The sequence below is a fragment of the Pleurodeles waltl genome, chromosome 1_2, assembly GCF_031143425.1.
Source record: "Pleurodeles waltl isolate 20211129_DDA chromosome 1_2, aPleWal1.hap1.20221129, whole genome shotgun sequence".
NCBI classification, from domain to species: domain Eukaryota; kingdom Metazoa; phylum Chordata; class Amphibia; order Caudata; family Salamandridae; genus Pleurodeles; species Pleurodeles waltl.
The window spans coordinates 509,058,904-509,076,594 of record NC_090437.1 but is presented as its reverse complement, the minus strand read 5'-3'; the positions used below and the strand labels follow the sequence as shown (position 1 = coordinate 509,076,594).

The window sequence follows — 17,691 nt, the reverse complement described above, 5'->3', positions numbered from 1 at the left end:
ACCTTTTCAATCTCTTCCTGAAAAAGGATAGATTCAAAATGCTCACATAGAATCTGTCTGCCTTGGATCTGGAAAACTGGATTGCAGCATTGGACTTGCAGGGTGGATATTCCCACATCTCCGTCCTACCCAACCACAGACATTACCTGCGATTCACGATGGGCCAAGAGCACTATCAGATTGCCGTGCTCCCCTTCGGTCTTACCAGCTCTCCTTGAGCATTCATAAAAGTGATGACAGTGGTTTCAGATCATCTGCAGAGGTCAGGGGTTCCAGTCTTTTCCTAACTCGACAACTGTGTGTTTAAGGCAGGCAGTCATCTCCCACCTCCAGACTACAGCGAACCTTCAGCACTCTCTGGGGTTAATGATCAACGTGCCAAAGTCACACCTGACTCTCTCTCAAATGCTCCTTTTCATCAGAGCTGTTCTGGACACAATGCAGTTTCGGACCTATCCTTCCGAAAGGCATCCAGCTTGCAACTCCTAACCGTTGGCATATGCGGGCTCTGCAGCAGGACCTGAAGTGGGCACAGCATCAGGGGAATCTCTCTGGCACAGTCCAGATCTCGGAGGTACCTGCAAAAGAAGTGCAGTTGCGGCTGACGAACTGCAGTTGGATCAGTGGCAGACCCTTCTCCCTTTCCCAACCAAAGCAGACTGTGGAGACAGATGTGTTGCTTCTAGGAAAGGGTGAACATATGGGAGAGGTTGAGATCAGAGAAGGCTTTCTTCCTTCTATCAAAGGAAGGCTGGTGCAGGTGTCCATGGAGAACACCACCGCCGTGTGGTACTGCAAAAAACATGGCAGGGTGGAGTCAGGGACCCTTTGTCAAGGGTCTGTGTCTCTGGACATGGCTGGAATGACAGGGAATTTCCCTGGTGGTTCAACACTTGGCGGGCTCTCTGAATGCCAGAGCAGACAAACTCGGCCTAAGATGCGTAGTGGATAACAAATGGTGCCTCCACCTGGAGGTGGTGTAAGGCTTCTTTCTGCACTGTCAAGAACATACAATGTCCAAGGCAGTTCTTGTTCTAAGATGCTTTTCCTCTTGAGTGGAGTTCTGGCCTCCAGTACACCTTTCCGTCCATACCACTGCTGCCCAGAGTTCTCAAGGAGATCAGGAACGACTGGGCTCATGTTATTCTTGTGGCTTTGGATTAGTCACGGAGAGTCTGGCACCCTGGGCTGCTAAGCATGACTATCGGTCCCCTGATCAGGCTGCTTCTTAGAGAGGATCTTCTGTTGTAACAACAGGGGAGGGTTTTGCATCCAAACCAGTGCACCCCTCACCTTCATGCGTGAAGACTGAACAGTGACAGTTGACACCTTTCCACTTTCCTCCAGAAGTCTGTGATGTTATTCTGACATCCAGGCACTGAAGGAGGCTGGCCTGGTTTGTAGTGGATACCCTAGGTACTTACAACTTATACCAGGTCCAGTTATCCCTTATTAGTGAAATGTAGTCAGTGTTCTAGCAGCTCAGACTGATAGAGGTAGCTGCAATACCACTATAGTTATACAATACTTATACACAATAAAATACAATACACAATGTTACCAAAAATAAAGGTACTTTATTTTAGTGACAAGGCCAAAAATATTTTAGAGGCAATACTCCTTCTGGAGGGAAGTATTATACACAATACATACACTAGACACCCACAATCAGGTAAGTAAAGAGTCACAGAATAGTGCTAACAATAGGCAATACCACAGAATGCAATAGGAAGAAACAGGCCTAGGGGAACCATATACTAACAAAGTAGAATGCGAATCAGAATTCCCCCCTAGGCAAGTGTAGTTTGTAGAGGATCGCTGGGAGTGTAAGAAAACACCAAAAGTAAGTAAAATACCCCACCCCAGAGCCCAGGAAAGTAGGAGTAAAGTACTGCAAGTTTCCTAAGGACACACTACAAGTTGTGATTAGAGTTATTGCAAGAAACAAGCAAGACTGCAAGCAACAAATAGTGGAAACCTGGACCTGAAGACTTGTGAAGAGAGAAGAACAAGTCCAGAAATCACAGAAGATTCCAGGAAGGACAAGAGCCCCTGCCAGCCTAAAAGATGGTGCAAAAGAGGATCCTCCGGTTGGAAGAAGTCTGCAGAAGAGCACCAAAGAAATTGGCTGCGGGTTCCTGGGTGATATAAAGGATGTACCACGTTGAGATGTTGCATGCAGGCAAGTTGCAGCGCTGTTTTCGCCCAACACGCCTTGGTTCAAGCAATGTCACGGTTTTTGTCAAAATGACACTACCTGGACCCAGGAGGGTCCTGGCGCCTCAACTCGGACTGAAGAGGCACAGGGGGCTCCCAACACTGGAGAGAGCTCACAGATGACCAGGCAGCACCCACGCGAAATTAATATAAACCTGGCAACAGAAAGCTTAGATTGGCCGCATACTCCTATACTGTGAAAGTATAAAGCGGGTGCTCATAAACATATTGTTGCCAAACATGTGTACTGGTAAGGAAACCTTAACCAGTATAGAAACTTACAAATAGAAAAATATGTGGAGCACTCCTATAGACTTAATTAGGTTTTATAAAAACAGTTATGAGAAAAGAAATGAATACAGATATGAATATGTGAGTAGAATAGATATGTACAAACTTTTGAAAAATATGAAACAGATACATAAAGAGATACAGTCCCTACACACCAAGTATTCCCAGAAAATAATATTAATGACATCTTCAACAGTATTTGACAGTACAAGTTAAACATACATAAATCAAAAACACACACTAAAATAACGTCCAAAGTAAATCCAGCCAGAAAAAATCCTGATGGTGATAATAAGGTTCAATCCAGTCACTGGATTCAATCAGAAATTGTTCTGTTCATGATCATAAAGTTCACTCAGATTGGAAAAAACAGCCAACAACTCCAGCCGACACGTGTTTCGACCTAGTTAGGACTTTATCAAGGCTCTTGAGGGGGTATGTCTCCATATCATAATCTCGGATACCTGAATATGGTCATTAAGTAAACCGTCCCATCAAACACATGAACTCGTGAAAACTCGCTTGTCTCGCTAAGATCATTTGGAACAGCTCCCGTCTGCACCGGCCGCCTCCTCCAGCACCCACGGGAGTCCTAGGACACGGGTACAAAGAAGGTGCAAATTGTGGTTGCTGCAGCACTACAAAAGAAGATCCCACGTTGCCAGAGAACAACTCAGCAAGTTGAGCGTCGCAGGATGGAGTGCTTTGTTCTGCCTTCCTGGAACTGAGCTGCTCGGACCCCAGGAGGGCAGAACCCTGTCTGTGAGGTGGCAGCAGCTGTAGCTGCAGTGCAAGCCTCAGAGAGCTGGTTTGGCCGTACTGGGGGTCCATGGTGGAGCCCCCAGGATGCATGGGATTGGCCCCTTTATACCAGATTTGGAATGGGGGGGCGATTCCATGATCTTATTCACCTTACAATGCCATATTTGAATAGCATTGTGAACCTACATATAGGTATTGGCTGTGAAATAGTGTGTGCACTAATTCAAGCAGGGTGCAGTGGCAGTCCTGTGAAGGGGTTTGTCTGAGCTCCTTATGGGTGGCAAAAGAAATGCTGTCCCCATTTTTACCTGTATGTCAGTATGTTTTTGCCTGTCTCACTGGGATCCTCCTGGTCAGGACCCCAGTGCTCATAGTTTATGGTCTAATGTGTGTATCTGTATAGTGCTTGACTGTGTCACTGAGGCTCTGCTAATCAGAACGTCAGTGCTTATGCTCTCTGTGCTTTTAAATTTGTCACTGTAGGCTAGTGACTTCATTTACCAATTTCAATTGTCATACTGGACCCCCCTTTTAAGTCCCTAGTATATGGTACCCAGGACATTGGGGTTCCAGGAGATCCTTATGGGCTGCAGCATTTCTTTTGCCACCCATAAGGAGCTTAGACAAACCCTTACACAGGCCTGCCATTGCAGCCTATGTGAAATAGTGTGTGCACTATTTCACAGCCATTTTCACTGCACTTAAGTAACTTATAAGTCACCTATATGTCTAACCTTCACTTGCTAAAGGTTAGGTGCAAAGTTACTAAGTGTGAGGGCACCCTTGCACTAGCAAAGGTGCCCCCAGATAGTTCAGGGCCATTTCTCTGGACTTTGTGAGTGCGGGAACACCATTACATGCCTGCACTACATATAGGTCAATACCTATACGTAGCTTCACAATGGTAACTTTGAATATGGCCATGTAAGGTGTCTAAGACCATGGAATTGTCCCTCATTCCAAATCTGGTATAGGGGAGCCAATTCCATGCATCCTGGGGGCTCCACTATGGACCCCCAGTACTGCCAAACCAGCTCTCTGCCCTGCTGGGGTCTGAGCAGCTCAGTCCCAGGAAGACAGAGCAAAGCATTTCCTCGGAGAGCAGGGTATTACACCCTCTCCCTTTGGAAATAGGTGTTACAGGCTGGGGAGGGGTAGCCTCCCCCAGCCCCTGGAAATGCTTTGAAGGGCACAGATGGTGCCCTCGTTGCATAAGACAGTCTACACCAGTTCAGGGACCCCTTGTCCCCTGCTCTGGTGCAAAACTGGTCAAAGGAAAGGGGAGTGACCACTCCCCTGTCCATCACCACCTATATTCTCCTATTGCATTCTATAGTATTTCTTATTGTTTGCACTATCCTATGTCTAATTACTTACCTTATTGTGGTGTCTAGTGTATATATTGTGTATACTACTTACTTCCAGAAGGAGTATTGCCTCTAATATATTTTTGGTACTGTGTCACCCAAATAAACTAGCTTTATTTTTGGTAACACTGAGTATTGTCTTTACTTGTGTGTAAGTACTGTGTAACTATAAGTGGTACTGCATGAGCTTTGCATGTCTCCTAGTTCAGCCTAAGCTGCTCTGCTATAGCTACCTCTATCAGCCTTAGCTGCTAGAACACTACTACTCCACTAATTAGGGATAACTAGACCAGGTATAAGGTGTAAGTACCCAAGGTACCCACTACAAACCAAGCCAGCCTCCTACACCTTATCTGAACAAAAGAGTTATGTGTGGATTATCATCTCTTTGTGCGGTACATAGGACCTAAGAAAGGGAAAGTGATGCAGAAAAGGACTATCTTAAGGTGGACAGTGCACTACATCAATATCTGTGTTGCATTGGCCAAGAAGCAAGCCCCTGTGCATCTGTGTGCTCATTCCAGCAGAGCTAAGGCTGCAACCACTGAGTTAGCCAACGGAGTCCCTTAAAACTGGATATCTGTCAGGCAGCAACGTGGGTATTTTTGCACACGTTTACCAAACACTACTGTCTAGACAGTCAGGTCAGTTGCGACAGACTCTTCACCCATTCGGTACTGCAGGACCTTCTGGTTTGAACAAACTTCTCAGACCCACCTCCAGGGAGGCATTGCTTGTATATCTATTCTAAGGTAAGGAATCTGTGGCTAGAAGTCTTAATCAGATGAAGAAGTTACTCACCTTCTGTAACGCCTCATGTGATAGAGACTCTACCTAGTCACAGATTCCTTAACGGTCCTCCGCAACACCCTGCCCTGTGAGCAGATTGCAGTTTATGGGACACCCTTCTCAGGGCTTTAGTATTTCACATGAGTGCTCAGTTCTCATTGTGGCTCCACGCTCCTAGTGTGGAAAGTCACTAAAGTAACTGACATCAACACGCTGGGGTAGTACTATATGGTAATCAGGCATGTCCTGTATGGATGACACAGCCAATGGAGCCAAAAGACACCACCTACTGGTGTGCAGTTCCAGATCCAGTCTGATACCTGGGGAATATTCTAAGGTAATAAATCTGCAGCTAGATACAGCCTCAACTAGATAAGGCATTACCGAGGGTAAGTAACTTGTTCATCAGGACTTTTGCAACCCACCAAAAAAAATCAGACCCCAAACCGCAGTTTGGGAAATCCTGATTATACAACATAATGTAGGGTCAGATTGGAAAAGAGGGAGAAACAGGAGACGGGCAAGAGAATGAGATGGAGACCACTGGGAAATTGAAGAAAAATAGAAAGACAGAGGGGAAGAGATTAAAAAAAGGAAAAATAAAGGGATACAGGAGTAGGGCTGGGCAAAACAAAAAGAGGGACAGAGAAAAAGCAAAATGGGACTATGCAAGGGATTGGACAGAAAACGAGGTAGAAAGAAAGGTGAAGGGTGAGACAATGAAACAGATGTAGTGAGAGAAAACGAGACAGTGGTAGATATAATTTGGCAAGAAAGAAGAAGAAGGATTTTGCTACAAGAGCAAAAAGAGTGGGAAAAAGACAATTAAGACAGACAACAAGGCAGGGAGAATGATGAGAACAGCCTACAAAAGAGTTAGAAAAATACATAGGGTGTAGCTCTGGGGGCAGTATTTGGGGTGTTAGCGCCCCCCACCCCAATAAATTTATGTTCTGATAAATAGTTGGGTACAGGTGCTTTCAGTAGTGCGTGATGTGTTCGTCAGTTTTCACCTGGGATTTTTGCATGCACACAGTGATAAAAGCACTCACTCTCAGTCTTAAAACTTCTCTGAAATGTTGATTATTTTACAAATTGTTGTTTTTCTTTCACTTAGTACTCCTATCAATCTGCATACCTCTCCCTTTCCACTGCCCCTTAAGCCCCTCTCATGCGCCCTACTTGCAGTATAATGTATTATAACAGTATATGCCAATGTGATTGTTGGGAAATCTGGCAATCTGAAGCTCCTCCCTTCCCCCCCCCCCCAATCTTACAGACCAAGCTACTAAGTCCCTGTACACAGAGGAGGGAATTTTGAGAAAGTAGCCTCTTTCTAGCATGGTTACCCCAATCTGTGGCCTGTTTGTCAGTGTGTTTTGACTGTGTCGCTGGGATCCTGCTAGTCAGGATCCCAGTGCTTATGGTTTGTGGCCTACTTGTTAATTTGTGTCACTGTTTTGCGTCAGTAAGCTTGACTGTGTCACTGGGCTCCTGCTAACCAGGACCCCAGTGATTATGCTCTCTCTGGTTCCAAATTTGCCCTTACATACTGGTAACCCAGTATTTCATCCCAAATTAGCATATTGGATCCCCTTATAAGTCCGTAGTATATGGTACCTAGGTACCATTTGGGTTCCAGGGGATCCCTATGGGCTGCAGCATTTCTTTTGCCACCCATAGGGAGCCCATATAAACGCTTCTGCAGGACTGCCATTGCAACCTGTGTGAAATAGTGCATGCACTTTTTCACAGCCATTTTCACTGCACCTGGTCACTTACAAGTCACCTATACGTGAGGCCTTCAGACCTTTAAGGCTGGGTGCAACGTACCTGTGTGTGAGGGCACCCCTGCACAGGCCCATTTTCCCAGACTTCGTGAGTGCAGGGAAGCCATTTTAAGTGTGCACTGGACATAGGTCAATACCTATGTCCAGTTTCACAATGGCAACTCCAAACATGGCCATGTAAGGTGTCTAACAACTGGGAATTGTACCCCAATACTGATTCCAGTATTGGTTGCACAATGCCATGCACTCTGGGGTCTCCACAGTGGACCCCCAGTACTGCCATACCAGCCTTCTGAGGTTTTCCAGGCAGTCCCAGCTGTTGCCACCTCACAGACAGGCTTCTGCCCTCCTGGGGCTTGAGCAGCTCAATCTCAGGAAGGCAGAACAAAGCATTTCCTTTGGGAGTGGGATGCTACACCCTCTCCCTTTGGAAATAGGTGTTACATGTATGGGAGGGGTATCCTCCCAGAGCCTCTGGAAGTGCTTTGAAGGGTACAAATGGTGCCCTCCTTGCATAATCCAGTCTACGCGGTCCAGGGGCACCCAGTCCCTGCTCTGGCGCAAAACTGGACAAATGAAAGGGGAGTGACCACTCCCCTGTCCGTCACCATCCTAGGTGTGGTGCCAAAAGCTCCTCCAGAACGTCCCTGGGTTTTGCCATCTTGGATTCCAAGTTGGTGGGGCACGCTAGGAGCATCTGAGTGGCCAGTGCCAGCAGGTGCCATCAGAGACCCATCCTGATAGGTGCTTACCTGGTTAGGTGACCAATCCCCCTCTAAGGGCTATTTAGGGTCTCTCCTCTGGGTGTTTCTTCAGATTCAGACTGCAAAACTCCAGCAGGACTCCTCTGCATGTTTTACTTCATCTTCTACTGACGGATCAACCGCTGACTGCTCCAGGAACTCTACAAAACTGCAACAAAGAGGCAAAGACCACTTCTGCAATATTGCAACTTCAGCTCCTGCCAGCAACTGCAACTGTTTCCAGGTTGTGCATCCTCCGAGGACTACCTGTCTTCAGCCTGCAACGGAAGAACCAAAGGAATCTCCTGTGGAGTGACAGAGTCACTTCCCTGCTTCAGCAGGCACCTCTCTGCAGCAACGACCAGCGGCTTGGGTCCCCTCTCCAGACAATAGGCGTGGATCCAGCCACACAGGTGGTGGACTAAAGTGATTCAGGCAGTTCCAACATCCAGCTGTCCAACTTTGGTGGAGTTAAGAGCTTGCCTCCCCTTGCAAGACAGTACCCCTGTGCACCCAGTGACTTGCAGCTGACAAGACTTGTGTGCGACCTTCCAAGAAGTTCTTCATGCACAGCACAGCTTAGGCCCCCAGGACTGCATCCTGCGACGCAGAGCTTCCTGAGTGGTTCTCCGGCGGCGTGGGAATCCTTTGTGTCATGCTGCGTGGGCCTCCATTTGCACCTGCTTTGTTCCCGTGCTGTGGGACTCCTGTGCACGCTGCCTGGTCTTCTGAGGGCTCTCTGAGTTGGTGAGAGCACCCTCTGCCTCCCCTCCTAGCGAGAAGTCACCAGGTCCCCCCTGGTTCAGACAGTGCCATTTCCCGCTAACGGCGCACTTTGCGTGTGCCAAGGCTCATTGGCGGAATCCAGCGACGCAAACCAAACTGCATTCATCCATTCAGCGTGGGTCATCTTCTGCACCAACCAGGAACCCGCATCTGTCTTCTTTGGTGCAATACTGACTTTGTCTTCTCACCGGTGGTTGTTCTTTTGCACCTTCATACGGGTTAGCAGGGGCTCCTGTTCTTCCTGGACTCTTCAGTGTTTCTTGGACTTGGTCCCCTTCTTCCACAGGTCATCAGGTCCAAGAATCCATTGTTGGTGTCTTGCAGTCTCTTCTAGTTCTTGCATTATCTTCTATCACAACTTCTAGTGTGTTTTAGGAAACTTGCTGTGTTTTACTCCTGCTTTCCTGGGCTCGGGGGGGGGGGTATTTTACTTACCTTTGATGTTTTCTAACACTCCCAGCGCCCCGCTACACACTACACTTGCCTAGGTGGGAAACCGACTTTTTCATTTCACTATTTTAGTATATAGTTTGTGTTCCCATGTAGGAGGCTGGCCTGGCTTATAGTGGGTACCCTGGGGTACTTACACCCTGTGCCAGGTCCAGTTATCCCTTATTAGTAGAATAGAGGTGTTTCTAGCAGCTTAGGCTGATAGAAGGTAGCTATGGCAAAGCAGCTTAGGCTGAACTAGGAGACATGCAAAGCTCCTATTAAACCACTTATATCATATAGCCCAATATCATAAGAAAACACAATACTCAGTTACTAAAAATAAAGGTACTTTATTTTTATGACAATATGCCAAAAGTATCTCAGAGAATACCCTCACTTAGGAGGTAATATACACAAGTTATATGTACACAAACCAAAATTAGGTAAGCAATAGCAAGAAAAGTATTGCAAACAGTGTAGAATCACAATAGGTTGCAATAGGTGAACATAGGTCTAGGGGCAACACAAACCATATACTCCAAAAGTGGAATACGAATCACGAATGGACCCCAGACCTATGGGAGCTTGTAGAGGGTCGCTGGGACTGTAAGAAAATAGTCAGGGTGTCCAAGATACCCCACCCCAAGACCCTGAAAAATAGGAGTAAAGTACACCTACTACCCCAAAAGGACACAATAGTCGTGATAGGGGGATTCTGCAAGAACAGCAAACACCAGCAAGGCACTGAAGGTGGATTCCTGGACCTGAGGACCTGCAAGGCAAGGGGACCAAGTCCAAGAGTCGCAATAGTGTCCAGGGGGGCAGGACCCCAGAAAACCCCGGATGAAGGTGCAAGGAAGCTGCCTCAGGATGGAAGAAGCTTGGAGTTCCTCAACAACGAAGAGGACTAGGAACTTCTCCTTTGGATGGAAGATGTCCCACGTCGCGATGAAGGTTGCAGACGTATTCCCACGCAGAAATACCGCAAACAGGCCTTGCTAGCTGCAAGGGTCGTGGTAGAGGTTTTTGGGTGCTGCTGGGGACCAGGAACAACCAGGATGTCGCCCCTTGGAGGAGGAGACAGAGGGGGGCGCTCAGCAACTCAGAGAGCCCACACAGAAGCAGGCAACACCCGCAGAAGTACCCGAACAGGCACTTAGAAGATTTGTGAACCGGAGCTGGCTCAGAGTCACAAAGGAGCGCCCCACGATGCCGGAGGCCAACTCAGAGGGTTGAGCAGTGCAGGGCGGAGTGCTGGGGACCCAGGCTAGGCTGTGCACGAAGAAAATCCTGGAAGAGTGCACAGGAGCCGGAGCAGCTGCAAATCACGCAGTACACAGGTTTGCAGTCTAGCGTGGGGAGGCAAGGACTTACCTCCACCAAACTTGGACTGAAGGATCACTGCACTGTGGGAGTCACTTGGATAGAGTTCCTGTGTTCCAGGGACCACGCTCGTCAGGATGAGAGGGGGCCCAGAGGACCGGTGATGCAGTCTTTTGGTGCCTGCGTTAGCATGGGGAAGATTCCGTCGACCCACGGGAGATTTCTTCTTGACTTCCAGTGCAGGGTGAAGGCAGGTGACCCCCACAGTATGCACCACCAGGAAACAGTTGAGAAAGCCAGAAGGATGAGGCGCTACAATGTTGCCGATAGTCGTCTTGCTACTTTGTTGCGGTTTTGTAGGAGTCCTAGAGCAGTCAGCGGTCGATCCTTGGTAGAAGTCGAAGAGGGAGATGCAGAGGTCTCTGGTGAGCTCTTGCATTCATTATCTGAAGAATTCCCCAGAGGAGAGACCCTAAATAGCCAGACAAGGAAGTTTGGCTACCGAAAAAGGAGGATTGGCTACCAACAAAGGTAAGAGCCTATCAGAGGGGGTCTCTGACATCTCCTGCTGGCACTGGCCACTCAGAGCAGTCCAGTGTGCCCCCAACACCTCTGTTTCCAAGATGGCAGAGGTCTGGGACACACTGGAGGAGCTCTGGGCACCTCCCCTGGGAGGTACTGGTCAGGGGAGTGGTCACTCCCCTTTCCTTTGTACAGTTTCGCGCCAGAGCAGGGCTGGGCGAACCCTGAACCGGTGTAGACTGGCTTATGCAGACATGGGCACCATCTGAGCCCATCAAAGCATTTCCAGAGGCTACTCCTCCCCAGCCCTTCACACCTATTTCCAAAGGGAGAGGGTGTAACACCCTCTCTCAGAGGAAATCCTTTGTTCTGCCTTCCTGGGCCAGGGCTGCCTGGACCCCAACAGGGCAGAAACCTGTCTGAGGGGTTGGCAGCAGCAGCTGCAGTGGAAACCCCAGAAAGGCAGTTTGGCAGTACCCAGGTTCTGTGCTAGAGACCCGGGGGATCATGGAATTGTCTCTGGCATTGGGGTGACAATTCCTTGATCTTAGACATGTTACATGGCCATGTTCGGAGATACCATTGTGACGCTGTACATAGGTAGTGACCTATGTATAGTGCACGCGTGTAATGGTGTGCCCCACTCACAAAGTCCGGGGAATTTGCCCTGAACGATGTGGGGGCACCTTGGTTAGTGCCAGGGTGCCCACACACTAAGTAACTTTGCACCCAACCTTCACTAAGTGAAGGTTAGACATATAGGTGACTTATAAGTTACTTATGTACACTGAAAAATGGCTGTGAAATAACATGGACGTTATTTCACTCAGGCTGCAGTGGCAGGCCTGTGTAATAATTGTCAGAGCTCCCTATGGGTGGCAAAATAAATGCTGCAGCCCATATGGGTCTCCTGGAACCCCAATACCCTGAGTACCTCAGTACCATATACAAGGGAATTATATGGGTGTACCAGTGTGCCAATGAGAATTGGTAAATTTAGTCACAAGCCTGCAGTGACAAAGTTAGAAAGCAGAGAGAGCATAAACACTGAGGTTCTGGTTAGCAGAGCCTCAGTGATACAGTTAGGCACCACACAGGGAACACATACAGGGCACATACTATGAGCATGGGGGTCCTGCCTAGCAGGATCCCAGTGACACAAGGGCTAAAACAACATACATACAGTGAAAAATGGGGGTAACATGGCAGGCAAGATGGTACTTTCCTACATCCCCCTAAGCCCATTGCAACCTATTGTGATTTTTACTATTTGCACTGTTTTCCTACTGTGTACCTACCTGTTTTTGGTTACTAGTGTATAGATTGTGTAACTTACTTATCTCCTAAGGGAGTATAGTCTCAAAAGTATTTTTGGCATAGTGTCACTAAAATAAAGTACCTTTATTTTTGTAACACTGAGTATTGTCTTTCATGTGTGTGAGTACTGTGTGACTAAAGTAGTATTGCAAGAGCTTTGCATGCCTCCTAGTTCAGCCTTGGCTGCTCTGCCTACAGCTACCTCTAGACAGCCTGGTTTCTAGACAATGACTACATTTCACTAATGCGGGATAACCGGACCTGGTATAAGGTGTAGGTACCTTTGGTACCCACTACAAACCAGGCCAGCCTCCTACAGAGAAAAATGTTGCAGAAAAGACAGGGGTAGAGAAAACAAGAAGAGAGTGTAGGAGGCTGGCCTGGCTTATAGGGGGTACCTTGTGCCAGGTCCAGTTATCCCTTATTAGTAGATTAGAGGTGTTCTAGCATCTTAGGCTGATAGAGGTAGTTATAGCAGAGCAGCTTAGGCTGAACTAGGAGACATGTAAAGCTCCTACTATATCACTTAGTACTATATCATAAGAAAACATAATACTCAGTTACTGAAAAGAAAAGGTACTTTATTTTAGTGACAATATCCCAAAAGTATCTCAGAGGATATACTCCCTTAGGAGGTAAGTAATATACACAAAATATACACACACAAACCGAATCAGGTAAGTAACCAGTTAGAAAAGTAGTGCAAACACTGTAGAACACAATAGAATGCAATAGGGAGAAATAGGCCTAGGGGCAACACAAACCATATACTCCAAAAGTGGAATGCGAACCACGAATGGACCCCAGGCCTAGTGTAGTGTGTAGAGGGTCGCTGGGAGTGTAAGAAAACACTTAGGGTGTCCAAGATACCCCACCCCAAGACCCTGAAAAGTAGGAGTAAAGTTACCCTACTACCCCAGAAAGACAGTAAAGGCGAGATAGGGGATTCTGCAAGGACAACAACTGACTGCAAAACACTGAAGACGGATTCCTGGACCTGAGGACCTGCAGAGGAAGGGGACCAAGTCCAACAGTCACGCAAGTGTCCAGGGGGGCAGGAGCCCACTAAACCCCGGATGAAGGTGCAAAAGGGCTGCCTCCGGGTGAAAGAAGCTGAAGATTCTGCAAAAACCGAAGGTGCCAGGTAATTCTCCTTTGGTCAGAAGATGTCCCACGGCAGGCTGGAGGATGCAGAGTTGTTTCCACGCAGAAAGACTGCAAACAAGCCTTGCTAGCTGCAAGAATCGCGGTTGAGGATTTCGGGTGCTGCCAGGGCCCATGAAGGACCAGGAGGTCGCCCCTTGGAGGAGGAGACAGAGGGGGCACTCAGCAACATAGAGAGCCCACACAGAAGCAGGCAGCACCCGCAGAAGCAGCTGAACAGGCGTTCAGAAGATCCGAGGATGATGGTCGACTCAGAACAACAAAAGGGGGTCCCACGACGTCGGAGTCCAACTCAGCGAGTTGGGCAATGCAGGACGGAGTGCTGGGGACCTGGACTAGACTGTGCACAAAGCAAGTCTTGCAAAAGTGCACAGAAACCCGAGCAGCTGCAGTTCACGCAGTACACAGGATTGCTGTCTGGTGCGGGGAGGCAAGGTCTTACCTCCACCAAATTTGGACAGAAGGGCCACTGGACTCTCTGGGACACTTGGATCCAGCTCCTGTGTTCCAAGGACCACGTTCATCAAGATGAGAGGGGACCCAGAGGGCCGGTGATGCAGAAGTTTGGTGCCTGCGTTGGCAGGGGGAAGATGCCATCGACCCACAGGAGATTTCTTCTTGGCTTCCAGTGCAGGGTGAAGGCAGACAGCCCTCAGAGCATGCACCACCAGGAAACAGTAGAGAAAGCCGGCATGATGAGGCGCTACAATGTTGCCGGTAGTCTTCTTGCTACTTTGTTGTGGTTTTGCAGGCATCCTGGAGCAGTCGGCGGTCAATCCTTGGCAGAAGTCGAAGCGGGAAGTGCAGAGTAACTCTGGTGAGCTCTTGCATTCGTTATCTGGTGAGATACCAACAGGAGAGACCCTAAATAGCCCTCAGAGGAGGATAGGCTACAGAGAAAGGTAAGCACCTATCGGGAGGGGTCTCTGACGTCGCCTGCTGGCACTGGCCACTCAGAGCTGTCCATTGTGCCCTCACACCTCTACATCCAAGATGGCAGAGGTCTGGGACACACTGGAGCAGCTCTGGGCACCTCCCTGGGAGGTGCTGGTCAGGGGAGTGGTCACTCCCCTTTCCTTTGTCCAGTTTCGCACCAGAGCAGGGCTGGGGGGATCCCTGAACTGGTGTAGACTGGTTTATGCAAGGAGGGCACCATCTGTGCCCTTCAAAGCATTTCCAGAGGCCAAGAGAGGCTACTCCTCCCAGGCCCTTCACACCTACTTCCAAAGGGAGAGGGTGTAACACCATCTCTCAGAGGAAATCCTTTGTTCTGCCTTCCTGTGACCAGGCTGCACAGGCCCCAGGGGGGCAGAAACCTGTCTGAGGGTTGGCAGCAGCGGTAGCTGCAGAGAAAACCCTGGGAAGTTAGTTTGGCAGTACCAGGGCTCTATGCTGGAGACCCAGGGATGCATGGAATTGTCCCCCCAATACCAGAATGGTATTGGGATGACAATTCCATGATCCTAGACATGTTACATGGCCATGTTCGGAGTTACCATTGTGACGTTACATATAGGTATTGACCTATATGTAGTGCACGCGTGTAATGGTGTCCCCGCACTCACAAAGTCCGGGGAAATTGCCCTGAACAATGTGGGGGCAATTTGGCTAGTGCCAGGGTGCCCTCACAATAAGTAACTTTGCACCTAACCTTCACTAAGTGAGGGTAGACATATAAGTGACTTTTAAGTTACTTAAGTGCAGTGTAAAATGGCTGTGAAATAACATGGACGTTATTTCACTCAGGCTGCAGTGGCAGTCCTGTGTAAGAATTGTCTGAGCTCCCTATGGGTGGCAAAAGAAATGCTGCAGCCCATAGGGATCTCCTGGAACCCCAATTCCCTGGGTACCTAGGTACCATATACTAGGGAATTATAAGGGTGTTCCAGTGTGCTAATCAGAATTGGTAAAATTAGTCACTAGCCTGCAGTGACAATTTTAAAAGCAGAGAGAGCATAAACACTGAGGTTCTGGTTAGCAGAGCCTCAGTGATACAGTTAGGCACCACACAGGGAACACAAACAGGGCATACTTTATGAGCACTGGGGTCCTGGCTAGCAGGATCCCAATGACACAGGCAAAAACAAACATACCTACAGTAAAAATGAGGGTAACATGCCAGGCAAGATGGTACTTTCCTACAGAGAGCCCGTACCAATGGTGCAGTCGGTGATACCAGTGGGGGAAGTGAGGCTAGCGCTTACCGGCAGGGGGCGACAAACTCCTAGTACAAGTTTTGGGAACTTGCATTTATTTAACCCATCAAACTAAGCTCTGTATTAAAGTCAACCATTTGGGGCATATTTAAAGTTATGACATGGCACATGAGCTTTGTGATATTAGCAGCCTCCTGAACGCATATTCACTTTACAAACAAATTAATACAGCAGCAACCAAATGTGAAAAGAAACTTTGGAAAAGGTGGCTTTACTTTCTGAAAGTCAGATATGTGACTTCAACATATAAATCTATAAATGCCTAAAAAAAAAACGTTACAACAAAGGTGTGGAACTTTAGGATTACATTTTAAACGGGTTTTACAGAATAAAATGTGCTGGGTGTTATTTTTTTTTTTAAGAGCTAAGCACCTGCTGTTGTAAATGAGGAAAGGGCTACTGGAGTGCATTTAATAGCTCCAAGGTTAACTGCGGGGCCATTAGCACAAGAAAAGAGCTGCCAATGGGATGTAAACAACCTGGGGTGTAATTACAAGTACAAGTATACCATACACTGTTTGAAAAGAAAATGTGAGGGGTATTCCGCACACTTACGCTACGCCCCTCTTGTGCCCTGCATAAATCCCACTACAAAAATCACTGGCTAAGCATCTAGAACTAAGTGCAGGTGTTTAACAAAATACGAGGCTACTTGACAACCGTGCAACTTCTGTTTCGAATCAGCCGAATTCGAGGTCCAGAGGCTAATAACGTATAAGGAATACACTGTGCAAATGCATACTTTAAAGCATAATTGGGAATTCCAGGAAAATACAATCACTCACCTTCAGAAATACGTGTGCTTCTACAAAGAGCAGCTGCCTGGTCTTTGGACGTTCACGTGCTGCGCCGAGGGCGCGCTGGGATTTGTAGTTCAGTTTCGAGTGGCCTTGATAAAGAACAACGCTGGAACGTTGTTAGGCTTGGAAAAGTAAGTGCTGCCATCTAGGGTGATCCTGAAAATTGTGCCTCTCTTGGTACATAACAAAACAAGCAATGCCAATAGGTCTGTCTATAAAGGAATGCTATATGATAATGTGTAGATATGGGCAAACTAATAGATTTAAAGGGGGAGCGGAGCAAAGAATCTGACTCGGATCTTAGAGCCCGTTCTCGAGCCAAACCCTGAAAATGTCTGCTACGTAAATCACACAACAGACATTACATAAAAAATGATATACCTGCTTCAAAATTCAAGAAATGTATTTCCTTAATATGGAAGCTTTGAGATTAATAAATCACGTTACATTGCTGCACTGAGAAGCGGTAATTAAAAGTGATAGTTTTTAAACACGAACCATTAATGCACTAAAGGCAAAACAATTGTCATGTAAATACTGTATGCTCCAGTCTATCAAATCAAGCATAATACGTTTTTGTACAACTTTTATTCTGAACTCACAGGGCTTTAATATGCGGTAATGAAGAAACAGAGGTTTAGTGAAGTAAAATATTTGCCTAAGATCACACAATTCAAGAGGGGAAGTTATGATTTATCCAGATTTCCCAGTTTCACTTTGACAAATGATCCAGGAAATAGGTATTGATTTGTCTTTTCTATGTTAAGGCTTTATTTTTACCTCTTTGAGCCTTTCTCTGCAGTTTTTATGGAGCAGGAACTAGACATAAAAGTACTGGAGCTCTTTGCAAGAGTGTTAGTTACATTACACAAGGTCACATTCATAGTTTGTATGCAGGGTGAGATTAAGTGATTTGCCCAGAAACACAGGATGTGGAGCCATGCTGAAACTCAAACCTACCCATCACTCTGGCCATAAAGCCACATGAATGCTCGGTTCTGTATGGGCATGAGGTTCCACAGGACCTCGAGCTGAGCCACAGGCATGCTTCAGTCTCAAGCCTGGCTCGAGCTCTTAGTGGATCGCCCACCTCCAGTAAGATGAAGCATTTAAGTAAATAGCGTGGGAATGGATATCTATGTGTGTGGAAGCAAAAAACTGTAGAGCAATAT

General features: G+C 47.4%; 1 protein-coding gene across 1 annotated transcript in view; it reads right to left on the bottom strand.

Moving 5' to 3' along the window:
* The window catches only part of BDH2 (3-hydroxybutyrate dehydrogenase 2), a 189,014-nt gene extending 172,426 nt beyond the window's left edge, over positions 1-16,588 (bottom strand). The window contains exon 1 of the mRNA XM_069241530.1: positions 16,505-16,588. The gene's annotated coding sequence lies outside the window, so the exon portion shown is untranslated. The remainder of the gene's footprint in view (positions 1-16,504) is intronic.
* Between the last annotated feature and the right edge of the window lie 1,103 nt (positions 16,589-17,691).